The sequence below is a fragment of the Arachis ipaensis genome, chromosome B7 (assembly GCF_059453495.1).
Source record: "Arachis ipaensis isolate K30076 ecotype BB chromosome B7, ASM5945349v1, whole genome shotgun sequence".
Classification (NCBI taxonomy): Eukaryota; Viridiplantae; Streptophyta; class Magnoliopsida; order Fabales; family Fabaceae; genus Arachis; species Arachis ipaensis.
This window is the reverse complement of record NC_142442.1, coordinates 95,803,805-95,817,692: the sequence shown is the minus strand read 5'-3', so window position 1 is coordinate 95,817,692 and position 13,888 is coordinate 95,803,805. Positions and strand designations below refer to the sequence as shown.

The 13,888-nt window shown below is 40.3% G+C and overlaps 2 non-coding genes across 2 annotated transcripts; both read left to right on the top strand.

Moving 5' to 3' along the window:
* Positions 1-2,978: 2,978 nt before the first annotated feature.
* Positions 2,979-3,086, top strand: LOC148553430 (small nucleolar RNA R71). Its single transcript, XR_015892709.1, has one exon. It is a non-coding gene; the product is annotated as a small nucleolar RNA R71 (small nucleolar RNA).
* A 10,383-nt stretch (positions 3,087-13,469) lies between these two features.
* LOC148553429 (small nucleolar RNA R71) lies at positions 13,470-13,577 on the top strand. The gene has a single exon (XR_015893214.1). It is a non-coding gene; the product is annotated as a small nucleolar RNA R71 (small nucleolar RNA).
* Positions 13,578-13,888: the final 311 nt, after the last annotated feature.

Genomic DNA, 13,888 nt, shown 5'->3' with positions numbered 1-13,888 from the left:
TAGATGTGAATGAGGGATCCAGTCAGTGCATGATGATTATGCCGAGTTGCAAGGTCATGTGGTAAGTGGGATGGCTCAGATGTATGAGAACTTGAAGGACAAGGTCTGCATTCTGGCCCCCAACCTCGATCTCACCTTATTCAGCATGGATAATGTAGTTGTAGATGGGAAGATTGTCCCTGCCGTGGATGAGGATGAGGTCCATGTTCCTGATTTTCAGGTGAAGGCTGCCCCGGCCTCCTCTGCCAAGGTTCCCCGACCTATGGCTGATCCTGACATGGAGATTTTGAACCAGGCTGATGGAACCGTTGGGGCAGTTTCGATTTTTGTGATTCCTCCTTCTCCCACCGATGTGGTGACCGGTGAGAAGCTTGACTCTCTGTGATCTTTGCTTTTGAAAACTTTATTTTGTGCAGCATTTTGATGTGGCCCAGTTTGTGGGTCTTAAATATTTTGTTTGTAATGACTTGTAGTCTTTTTCTAGCTTGCGGCGGTAGTTTACGGTTAAAACACTTTGCATTTTAGTTGCCCCGGGCAACTGTTAAATTTAATATTTAAATTCAAACTTTTTGGCTATTTTTTTAGTTCAGCCGGCCTTCCTTAAGTAATGTTTGTGACGAACTTTACCTTAAAATAAGCAATGCTTTTACCACACCAAACTTAGAATGTTGCTTGCCCTCGAGCAAAAGAAGAAAGAATAGATGAAGAAGGAGATGTGGAAAAACTAGGATTATGAGGAAGGAAGGTGGGGATCCTGTGGGGTTCACAGATCCTGAGATGATCCTGTGAGGTTCACAGATCTTGAGGTGTCAAGGATTTACATCCCTGCACCAATTAGGCATGTAAAATGCCTTTGCATGCAATTCTGGCGTTTAAACGCCGAATTGATGCTTGTTCTGGGCGTTCAGCGCCCAGATGCTTGTTTCTGGCGTTCAGCGCCAGCTCTTCCTCAGTGTGCATTTCTGGCGTCTGAGCGCCAGGATGCTGCTTGTTTCTGGTGTTCAGCGCCAGATCCATGCTCTGTTCTGGCGTTGAACGCCAGCCAGATGCTCCTTACTGGCGTTTAAACGCCAGTAAGTCCTTCCTCCAGGGTGTGATTTTTCTTCTGCTGTTTTTGATTCTGTTTTCAATTTTTTGATTTATTTTGTGACTCCACATGATCATGAACCTAATAAAACATGAAATAACAATAAAAATAAATTAAAATTAGATAAACAAAAATTGGGTGGCCTCCCAACAAGCGCTTCTTTAATGTCAATAGCTTGACAGTGGGCTCTCATGGAGCCTCACAGATGTTTAGAGCATTGTTGAGACTCCCCAACACCAAACTTAGAGTTTGGATATGGGAGTTCAACACCAAACTTAGAGTTTGGTTGTGGCCTCCCAACACCAAACTTAGAGTTTGACTGTGGGGGCTCTGGTTGACTCTGTTTTGAGAGAAGCTTATTGTGCCTCTTTTCCATGTTTACAGAAAGATGTCCTTGAGTTTTAAACTCAAGGGAGTCCTCATTCAATTGAAGGACTAGTTCACCTCTGTTAACATCAATCATAGCTCTTGCTGTGGCTAGGAAGGGTCTTCCAAGGATGATGGATTCATCCTCATCCTTCCCAATATCTAGGATTATGAAATCAGCAGGGATGTAAAGGCCTTCAACGTTTACTAATATGTCCTCTACTTGTCCATAAGCCTGTTTTCTGGAATTGTCTGCCATCTCTAATGAGATTTTAGCAGCTTGTACCTCAAAGATTCCCAGTTTCTCCATTACAGAGAGTGGCATGAGGTTTATTCCTGACCCAAGATCACATAGAGCCTTCTCAAAGGTCATGGTGCCTATGGTACAAGGTATCAGGAACTTTCCAGGATCCTATTTCTTCTGAGGCAATCTCAGTTGATCCAATGCATTTAGTTCATTGGTGAACAGGGGAGGTTCATCTCCCCAAGTCTCATTACCAAATAAATTGGCATTCAGCTTCATGATTGCACCAAGGAACTTGGCAACTTGCTATTCAGTAACATCATCATTCTCTTCAGAAGAAGAATATTCATCAGAGCTCATGAAGGGCGTAAGGAGGTTTAATGGAATCTCTATGGTCTCTAGATGAGTCTCAGATTCCTTTGGTTCCTCAGAGGGACACTCCTTGTTGATCACTGGACGTCCCAAGAGGTCTTCCTCCTTGGGATTCACATCCTCCCCTTCCTCTCTAGGTTCGGCCATGTTGACTATGTCAATGGCCTTGCACTCTCCTTTTGGATTTTCTTCTGTATTGCTTAGGAGAGTACTAGGAGGGGTTTCAGTGATCTTTTTACTCAGCTGGCCCACTTGTGCCTCCAAATTTCTAATGGAGGACCTTGTTTCATTCATGAAACTCAGAGTGGCCTTAGATAGATCAGAGACTAAATTTGCTAAATTAGAGGTATTTTGTTCAGAGTTCTCTGTCTGTTGCTGAGTGGATGATGGAAAAAGCTTGCTATTGCTAAACCTGTTTCTTCCACCATTATTAAAGCCTTGTTGAGGCTTTTGTTGATCCTTCCATGAGAGATTTGGGTGATTTCTCCGTGAGGGATTATAGGTGTTTCCATATGGTTCACCCATGTAATTTACCTCTGCTATTGCAGGGTTTTCAGGATCATAAGCTTCTTCTTCAGAAGATGCCTCTCGAGTACTGTTGGATGCAGCTTGCATTCCATTCAGACTCTGAGAAATCATATTGACTTGCTTAGTCAATATTTTATTCTGAGCCAATATGGCATTCAGAGTATCAATTTCAAGAACTCCCTTCTTCTGAGGTGTCCCATTACTCACAGGATTCCTCTCAGAAGTGTACATAAACTGGTTATTAGCAACCATGTCAATGAGTTCTTGAGCTTCTGCAGGCATTTTCTTTAGGTGAATGGATCCACCTGCAGAAGTATCCAATGACATCTTAGCTAATTCAGACAGACCATCATAGAATATATCCAGGATGGTCCATTCTGAAAGCATGTCAGAAGGACACTTTTTGGTGAGTTGCTTATATCTCTCCCAAGCTTCATAGAGGGATTCACCTTCTTTCTGTCTGAAGGTTTAAACATCCACTCTAAGCTTACTCAGCTTTTGGGGAGGAAAGAACTTGGCTAAGAAAGCCGTGACCAGCTTATCCCAAGAGTTCAGGCTATCTTTGGGTTGAGAGTCCAACCACACTCTAGCTCTATCTCTTATAGCAAAAAGGAAAAGCATGAGCCTGTAGACTTCAGAATCTACTCCATTAGTCTTAACAGTATCATAGATCTGCAAGAATTCAGTTAAGAACTGAAAAGGATCTTCAGATGGAAGTCCATGAAACTTGCAATTTTGCTGCATTAGAGAAACTAATTGAGGTTTCAGCTCAAAATTGTTTGCTCCAATAGCAGGGATGGAGATGCTTCTTCCATGGAAATTGGAATTAGGTGCAGTAAAGTCACCAAGCATCCTCCTTGCATTATTATTATTTTCGGCTGCCATATCCTCTTTCTGTTTGAAAATTTCTGTAAGGTTATCTCTGGATTGTTGTATTTTAGCTTCTCTTAGTTTCCTTTTCAGAGTCCTTTTCAGGTTCAGGATCTGCTTCAACAAGAATTTTCTTGTCCTTGCTCCTGCTCATATGAAAAAGAGGGAACAGAAAAATAATAATAATAGGGAAGAAGAAAAACTCGAACACAGAGAGGGAGGTAGTGTTCAAATTTTTGGATGGGAGAGAAGTGTTAGAAGATGAATAAATAAAAAGAAGGAGATGAGAGAGAAGGATTTTCGAAAATTATTTTTGAAAAATGGTTAGTGATTTTCGAAAATTAAAAGAAGAAATATTAAAAATAAAATTTGAAACAATTAGTTAATTAAAAAGAATTTTTGAAAAAGAGGGAAGAGATTTTCGAAAATTAGAGGGAGAGAGTTAGTTAGGTAGTTTTGAAAAAGATAAGAAACAAACAAAAAGTTAGTTAGTTAGTTGAAACAAATTTGAAAATCAATTTTGAAAAGATAAGAAGATAAGAAGTTAGAAAAGATATTTTAAAATCAAAATTTTGAAAAAGATATGTTTTAAAAAGATATGATAGAAAAGATATGATTTTGAAAAAGATAAGATAAAAAGATATTTTTGAAAAGATATGATTGAAATTAGTTTTGAAAAAGATTTGATTTTTAAAATCACAATTAATGACTTGATTCACAAGAAATCACAAGATATGATTCTAGAATTTAAAGTTTGAATCTTTCTTCACAAGCAAGTAACAAACATGAAATTTTTGAATCAAAACATTAATTAATGAGAAAATTTTCGAAAATTATAAGATAAAATTAAGAAAAGATTTTTGAAAAATAACTTTTTTTTTTAAATTTTCGAAAATGACTACGAAAAATGAAAAAGATAAGATTTTTGAAAAAGATTTTGAAAAAGATAAGATTTTTAAATTGAAAATTTGATTTGACTCTTAAAAACAACTAGATTTTAAAATTTTTTGAAAAAGTCAATCCAAATTTTCGAAATTTATGAGTGAAAAAGGGAAAGATATTTTTTTTTATTTTTGAATTTTTAATGATGAGAGAGAAAAACATGAAATTGATGCAATGCATGAAAGTTATGGATCAAAACAATGAATGTATGCAAGAATGCTATGAATGTCAAGATGAACACCAAGAACACTTTGAAGATCATGATGAACATCAAGAACATATTTTTGAAAAATTTTCAATGCAAAGAAAACATGCAAGACACCAAACTTAGAAATCTTTCACGTTCAGACACTATGAATGCAAAAATGCACATGAAAAACAAGAAAAGACACAAAACAAGAAAATATGAAGATCAAACAAGAAGACTGGCCAGTAACAACTTAAAGATCATGAAGAACACTATGAATGCATGAATGCATGAATTTTTGAAAAATGCAGAGAATTTTTTAGAAAAAATGCAATTGACATCAAACTTGAAATTGACTCAAGACTCAAATAAGAAACACAAAATATTTTTGATTTTTATGATTTTATGATTTTTTTTGGATTTTTCGAAAATTAATGTGAAAAAGAAAAATAAGGATTCCAAAATTTTTAATGTGAATTCCAGGAATCTTGCATTCTTAGTCTAAAGCTCCAATCTCAGGGTTAGATATGGCTTAATAGCCAGTCAAGCTTTAGCATGTAAATCAGGTGGATCAGGAACAGCAGCAGGTGGATTAGCAACAACTAGCTTGCTCTTGATAATGTTGGGTTGGAAGCCCCAGTCCAAATGAATTTAGACATGGCTTTACAGCCAGTCAGGCTTCAACATGCTTCATGAAATACTAGAATTCATTCTTAAAAAAATTTAGAATAATTTTCGAAAACAGATGAGAAATTTTTGAAAGAATTTTTTTGAAAAATTTTTGAAAATAAAACAAAAAGAAAATTACCTAATCTGAGCAACAAGATGAACCGTCAGTTGTCCAAACTCGAACAATCCCTGGCAACGGCGCCAAAAACTTGATACATGCGAAATTGTTACTCTGAGATTGTAAAATTTGTTGTTCGTTCTCTCCGTGGCATGGCGCCAATAACTGGTGCACAATACCATGGTCCAAACATAACTTCACAACTTCGCACAACTAACCAATAAGTGCACTGGGTTGTCCAACTAATAAAACCTTACGTGAGTAAGGGTCAATTCCACGGAGATTGTCGGTATGAAGCAAGCTATGGTCACCTTGTAAATCTCAGTCAGGAGGATATCAAATAGTTATGGAGTTTTCGAAAATAAATAATAAATAAATAGAAAATAAATATAGAAATACTTATGTAATTCATTGGTTAGAATTTCAGATAAGCGTATAGAGATGCTTTCGTTCTTCTGAACTTCTGCTTTCCTGCTGTCTTCATCCAATCAGTCCTACTCCTTTCCATGGCAAGCTTTCTGTAAGGGAATCACCGTTGTCAATGGCTACATCCCATCCTCTTATGAAAAAGGTCCAAATGCTCTGTCACGGCACGGCTAATCATCTGAGGTTCTCGATCATACTGGAATAGGATTCACCCTCCTTTTGCGTCTGTCACTACGCCCAGCACTCGCGAGTTTGAAGATCGTCACAGCCATCCCTTCCCAGATCCTACTCGGAATACCACAGACAAGGTTTAGACTTTTCGGATCTCAGGAATGGCCATCCATGGGTTCTAACTTATACCACGAAGATTCTAATATCTCGGACTCGGTCTTCTGTATTAGATATCTAAGAGATACTCATTCTAGCTTGGTTGCATGTAGAACAGAAGTGTTTGTCAGGCACGCGTTCATAAGTGAGAATGATGATGAGCGTCACATAATCATCACATTCATCATGTTCTTGGGTGCGAATGGATATCTTAGAAGCAGAATAAGTTGAATTGAGTAGAAAACTGTAGTACTTTGCATTAATTCATGAGGAACAGCAGAGCTCCACACCTTAATCTATGGAGTGTAGAAACTCTACCGTTGAAAATACATAAGTGAAAGGTTCAGGCATGGCCGAGAGGCCAGCCCCAAAAACGTTATCACAGGATCAAAAATACAATCCACGATCTTCCAAAGATGTTCCAAAGATGTCTAATACAATAGTAAAAAGTCCTATTTATACTAAACGAGTTACTAGGGTTTACAGAAGTAAGTAATTGATGCATAAATCCACTTCTGGGGCCCACTTGGTGTGTGCTTGGGATGAGCTTGAATGTTACACGTGCAGAGGCTCTTTTTGGAGTTGAACGCCAGGTTGTAACGTGTTTCTGGCGTTCAACTCTGGTTCGTGACGTGTTTCTGGCGTTTAACTCCAGACTGCAGCGTAGAACTGGCGTTCAAGGCCCTTTTGCGTCATCTAAACTCGGCCAAAGTATGGACTATTATATGTTGCTGAAAAGCCCTGGATGTGTACTTTCCAAAACAATTGGAAGCACGCCATTTTGAGTTCTGTATCTCCAGAAAATTCACTTTGAGTGCAGGGAGGTCAGAATCCAACAGCATCAGCAGTCCTTCTTCTACCTCTGAATCTGATTTTTGCTCAAGTCCCTCAATTTCAGCTAGAAAATATCTGAAATCACAGAAAAACACACAAACTCATAGTAAAGTCCAGAAATGTGAATTTAACATAAAAACTAATAAAAATATCCCTAAAAGTAACTAGATCCTACTAAAAACATACTAAAAATAATGCCAAAAAGTGTATAAATTATCCGCTCATCACCTCCCTACACTTAGAATCGAGCATCGTCCTCGATGCTACTGCTCTGGCTCATGGTGAGGGCCAACTGTCATGTCTGGCTGGGTCTCAGGCTGTGGCTCCTCAGGTGGCTGCTGAACCTCCAGAGTAGCCTTTGTTTGCGGTGGTGCCTCTGTCTGAGCTGGCTCTGCCTCATGCTCCTCAGCATGCTCCTCCTGTTATGCAGAAGAGTCAGGAAGAGGGGGCAACTCAATGCCCAATGCCACAAACATCTGATCCATCCTGTCCAGGTGTCGTATAATGCGGCGCTCACTGCGCTCCATAAAGCGGATCAGGTGCTGGACTAGAAGGTAAGTCGGTTGAGGTGCTGCTGGTTGTGTAGTGGATGCTGATGGTGCTGATGGTGCTGCTACAGCTGATGAAGAAGAAGGTCTGGCTGCTGCTGCTCTGGCTCTAGACGAGCGCTGGGATAAGGGCTTCTCGTTCACCCATGTCCCCCACGGAATGAACTCCTCATTTTCGTCATCCGGGGATGGTGATATATCATCCGCCAACCATGGGGTACCAGCCAGCTGTGCCATTTGAGTGAAGTATACCTCTTTCCCCTCCATAACACATCCAATCAGGATGAGCATGTCCACCGGGATCTCTGTGAAATGAGTGATAGGCATGACGTAGTGGGCAAAGATCTGATGCCACGTCCTGGCCTCCCTCAAAAGATGAATAAACACCATTGGTGCACGAAATTGTGATCTCCAGGCTCGAACAAATCCTGGTAATGGCTCCAAAGCTTGGTGCTCTGATCTTAATTCATGATTGTCACAACTTCGATACAACTAACCAGCAAGTGCACTGGGTCGTCCAAGTAATACCTTACGTGAGTAAGGGTCGAATCCCACGGAGATTGTTGGTATGAAGCAAGCTATGGTCACCTTGTAAATCTCAGTCAGGCAGATATAAAGTGATAATGGTGTTTTCGAATATTAAATAATAAAATAGGGATAGAGATACTTATGTAAATCATTGGTAGGAATTTCAGATAAGCGAATGGAGATGCTTTTCGTTCCTCTGAAACTCTGCTTTCCTGCTATCTTCATCCAATCAGTCTTACTCCTTTCCATGGCTGGCTTTATGCAAGGGCTTCACCATTGTCAGTGGCTACATCCCCTCCTCTCAGTGAAAGATATGCTCACATGCTCTGTCACAGCACGGCCATTCATCTGTCGGTTCTCGATCATGCTGGAATAGGATTCACCCTCCTTTTGCGTCTGTCACTAACGCCCAGCACTCGCGAGTTTGAAGCTCGTCACAGTCATTCAATCATTGAATCCTACTCGGAATACCACAGACAAGGTTTAGACTTTCCAGATTCTCTTGAATGCCGCCATCATTCTAGCTTACGCCACGAAGATTCTGGTTAGGAGATCTAAGAGATACTCATTCTAGCTTAATTCATGTAGAACAGAAGTGTTTGTCAGGCACGCGTTCATAAGGGGGAAGGATGATGGGCATCACACATAATCATCACCTTCATCACGTTCTTGGGTGCGAATGGATATCTTAGAAGCAAAATAAGATGAATTGAATAGAAAACAGCAGTACTTTGCATTAATCTTTGAGGAACAGTAGAGCTCCACACCTTAATCTATGGAGTGTAGAAACTCTACCGTTGAAAATACATAAGTGAAGGTCCAGGCATGGCCGAGATGGCCAGCCCCCTAAGATGAACAATGGAATAAAACTGAGACCAAAGATGCCTAATACAATAGTAAGAGGTCCTATTTATAATAAACTAGCTACTAGGGTTTACATGAGTAAGTATTTGATGTATAAATCCACTTCCGGGGCCCACTTGGTGTGTGTTTGGGCTGAGCTTAAGTGTTGCACGTGCAGAGGCCATTTGTGGAGTTGAACGCCAGTTTTTGTGCCAGTTTGGGCGTTCAACTCTGGTTTTGGATCCTTTTCTGGCGCTGGATGCCAGATTTGGGTAGAAAGCTGGCGTTGAACGCCAGTTTACATCGTCAATTCTTGGCCAAAGTATGGACTATAATATATTGATGGAAAGCCCTGGATGTCCACTTTCCAACGCAATTGAAAGCGCGCTATTTCGAGTTCTGTAGCTCCAGAAAATCCACTTTGAGTGTAGGGAGGTCAGAATCCAACAGCATCAGCAGTCCTTTTTCAACCTCTGAATCTGATTTCTGCTCAAGTCCCTCAATTTCAGCCAGAAAATACCTGAAATCACAGAAAAACACACAAACTCATAGTAAAGTCCAGAAATGTGAATTTAACATAAAAACTAATGAAAACATCCCTAAAAGTGACTAGATCCTACTAAAAACATACTAAAAACAATGTCAAAAAGCGTATAAATTATCCGCTCATCACAACACCAAACTTAAATTGTTGCTTGTCCCCAAGCAACTGAAAATCAAATAGGAAAAAAAGAAGAGAATATACTATAAATTCCAAACTATCAATGAAACATAGCTCCAATCATATGAGCGGGACTTATAGCTTTTTGCCTCTTGAATAGTTTTGGCATCTCACTTTATCCATTGAGGTTCAGAATGATTGGCATCTATAGGAACTTCAGATTTCGAATAGTGTTATTGATTCTCCTAGTTCAGTATGATGATTCTTGAACACAGCTTCTTTATGAGTCTTGGTCGTGGCCCTAAGCACTTTGTTTTCCAGTATTACCACCGGATACATAAATGCCACAGACACATAGTTGGGTGAACCTTTTCAGATTGTGACTCAGCTTTGCTAAAGTCCCCAATTAGAGGTGTCCAGGGTTCTTAAGCACACTCTTTTTTTTTGCTTTGGACCTTGACTTTAACCGCTCAGTCTCAAGTTTTCACTTGACACCTACACGCCACAAGCACATGGTTAGGGACAGCTTGGTTTAGCCGTTTAGACCAGGATTTTATTCCTTTAGGCCCTCCTATCCACTGATGCTCAAAGCCTTGGGATCCTTTTTATTTGCCTTTGCCTTTTGGTTTTAAGGGTTATTGGCTTTTTGCTCTTTCCTCTTGGTTTTAAGAGCTTTGGCTTTTTCTGCTTGCTTTTTCTTTTTCTTTCTATTTTTTTTTCGCCTATTTTTTTTTTTCTGCAAGCTTTGTTCTTTGCTGCTTTTTCTTGCTTCAAGAATCATTTTTATGATTTTTCAGATTATCAAATAACATGTCTCCTAGTCATCATTCTTTCAAGAGCCAACATATTTAACATTCTTAAACAACAACTTCAAAAGACATATGCACTGTTCAAGCATACATTCAGAAAACAAGAAGCATTGTCACCACATCAATATAATTAAACTAAGTTCAAGGATAAATTTGAAACTCATGTACTTCTTGTTCTTTTGAATTAAAACATTTTTCATTTAAGAGAGGTGATGGATTCATAGGACATTTATAACTTTAAGACAAAGTTACTAACTACTAATGATCATGTAATGAAGACACAAACATAGATAAGCATATAACATAGAAAACGAAAAGCAGAAGAATTAAGAACAAGGAATGAATCCACCTTAGTAATGGTGGCATTTCCTTCTTGAGGAATCAATGATGTCCTTGAGCTCTTCTATGTCTCTTCCTTGCCTTTGTTGCTCCTCTTTTAGTGCTTTTAGATCTTCTCTGATTTCATGAAGGATGATGGAGTGCTCTTGATGTTCCACCCTTAGTTGCTTCCAATAATTGTGTGGAAGAAAATGTATCCCTTGAGGTATCTCAGGGATCTCTTGATTTGCAGTCAAATGTTCTACCACTGAGCTATAGACCCTTGATGGAAGCTTTTGTCTTCCCTTTCCTCTTTCTAGAGGTTTCTCTGGCCTTAGGTGCCATCAATGGTTATGGAAAAAACAAAAAAGCTATGCTTTTACCACACCAAACTTAGAATGTTGCTCGCCCTCGAGCAAAAGAAGAAAGAATAGAAGAATAAGAAGAAGATATGGAGGAGATGGATGGGAGTGTGTATTCGGCCATATGGGTGGGATTGGGTGGGAGAGAGATGTTGAATTTTTTAAGGTAGTGGGTGTATGGATGTGAGTGGTAAATGGAAAAAAAGAAGGGATGATCATGAATGGAAAGAGAGATGATGAGGTAGGTGGGGATCCTGTGGGGTCCACAGATCCTGAGATGATCCTGTGGGGTCCACAGATCCTGAGGTGTCAAGGCATTTACATCCCTGCACCAATTTAGGCATGTAAAATGCCCTTGCACACAACTCTGGGCGTTCAGCGCCAGGTTGGTGCCCATTTTGGGCGTTCAACGCCCCTTTGCTGCCATTTCTGGCGTTGAACGCCAGAACCATGCTTGTTCTGGGCGTTCAGCGCCAGGATGCTCCCATTCTGGGCGTTCAGCGCCAGAACTATGCTCTGTTCTGGCGTTTGAACGCCAGACAGATGCTCCTCTAGGGTGTGATTTTTCTTCTGCTGTTTTTGATTCCGTTTTCAATTTTTATATTTATTTTATGACTCCTCATGATCATGAACCTATAAAGACACATAACTAAGAAAAATATAGTTAGATAAATAAACATTAGGTTGCCTCCCAATAAGCGCTTCTTTAATGTCAATAGCTTGACAGTGGGCTCTCATGGAGCCTCACAGATGTGCAGAGCTTTGTTGAGACTCTCCAACACCAAACTTAGAGTTTGGATATGGGAGTTCAACACCAAACTTAGAGTTTGGTTGTGGCCTCCCAACACCAAACTTAGGGTTTGACTGTGGGGGCTCTGGTTGACTCTGCTTGGAGAGAAGCTTTTTCTGCTTCCTCTCCATGGTTGCAGAGGGAGATCCTTGAGTTTTAAACACAAGGGAGTTCTCATTCCATTGAAGGAATATTTCACCTCTGTCAACATCAATCACAGCTCTTGCTGTGGCCAGGAAAGGTCTTCCTAGGATGATGGATTCATCCTCTTCCTTTCCAGTATCCAGGACTATGAAATCAGCAGGGATGTAAAGGCCTTCAACCTTTACTAACACGTCCTCTACTTGTCCATAAGCCTATTTTCTTGAGCTGTCTGCCATCTCTAATGAGATTTTAGCAGCTTGCACCCCATAGATTCCCAGTTTCTCTATTACAGATAGGGGCATGAGGTTTATTCCTGAACCAAGGTCACACAGAGCCTTAAAGATCATGGTGCCTATGGTACAGGGTATTATGAACTTTCCAGGATCCTATCTCTTCTGAGGCAATGTCAGTTGATCCAGATCACTTAGTTCATTGATGAACAAGGGAGGTTCAACTTCCCAAGTATCAATGCCAAATAATTTGGCATTTAGCTTCATGATTGCACCAAGAAACTTGGCAGTTTGCTCTTCAGTGACATCCTCATTCTCTTCAGAAGAGGAATACTCATCAGAGCTCATGAAGGGCATAAGGAGGTTCAATGGAATCTCTATGGTCTCTAGAAGAGCCTCAGAGTCCTTTGGTTCCTCAGAGGGAAGCCCCTTATTGATCACTGGACGTCCCAGGAGGTCCTCCTCCTTGGGATTCACGTCCTCTCCTCTCCTCAGAGGTTCGGCCATGGCGCTTATGTCAATGGCCTTGCACTCTCCTTTTGGGTTCTCTTCTGTATTGCTTGGGAGAGTACTAGGAGGGATTTCAGTGATCCTTTTACTCAGCTGGCCCACTTGTGCTTCCAGATTTCTAATGGAAGACCTTGTTTCATTCATGAAACTTACAGTGGCCTTAGATAGATCAGAGACTAGATTTGCTAAATTAGAAGTATTTTGTTCAGAGTTCTCTGTCTGTTGCTGAGTTGATGATGGAAAAGGCTTGCTGTTGCTAAACCTGTTTCTTCCACCATTATTAAAGCCTTGTTGGGGCTTTTGTTCCTTCCATGAGAAATTTGGATGATTTCTCCATGTTGAGTTATAGGTGTTTCCATAAGGTTCACCTAAGTAATTTACCTCTGCTATTGCAGGGTGCTCAGGATCATAAGCTTTTTCTTCAGGAGAAGCCTCTTGAGTACTGTTGGATGCAGCTTGCATTCCATGCAGACTCTGAGAGATCATATTGACCTGTTGGGTCAATATTTTGTTCTGAGCCAATATGGCATTCAGAGTATCAACTTCAAGAACTCCCTTCTTCATAGGCGTCCCATTGCTCACAGGATTCCTTTCAGAAGTGTACATGAACTGGTTATTAGCAACCATGTCAATGAGTTCTTGAGCTTCTGCAGGCGTTTTCTTTAGGTGAATGGATCCACCTGCAGAGGTATCCAATGACATCTTTGATAGCTCAGATAAACCATCATAGAATATATCCAGGATGGTCCATTCTGAAAGCATGTCAGAAGGACACTTTTTGGTCAACTGTTTGTATCTTTCCCAAGCTTCATAGAGGGATTCACCTTCTTTCTGTCTGAAGGTTTGAACATCAGCTCTAAGCTTGCTCAGCTTTTGAGGAGGAAAGTACTTGGCTAAGAAAGCCGTGACCAGCTTATCCCAAGAGTTCAGGCTGTCTTTGGGTTGAGAATCCAACCATAATCTAGCTCTGTCTCTTACAGCAAAAGGGAAAAGCATGAGCCTATAGACTTCAGGATCTACTCCATTAGTCTTAACAGTATCACATATCTGCAAGAATTCAGTCAAGAACTGAAAAGGATCTTCAGATGGAAGTCCATGAAACTTGCAGTTCTGCTGCATCAGAGAAACTAATTGAGGTTTCAGCTCAAAGTTGTTTGCTCCAATGGCAGGAATGG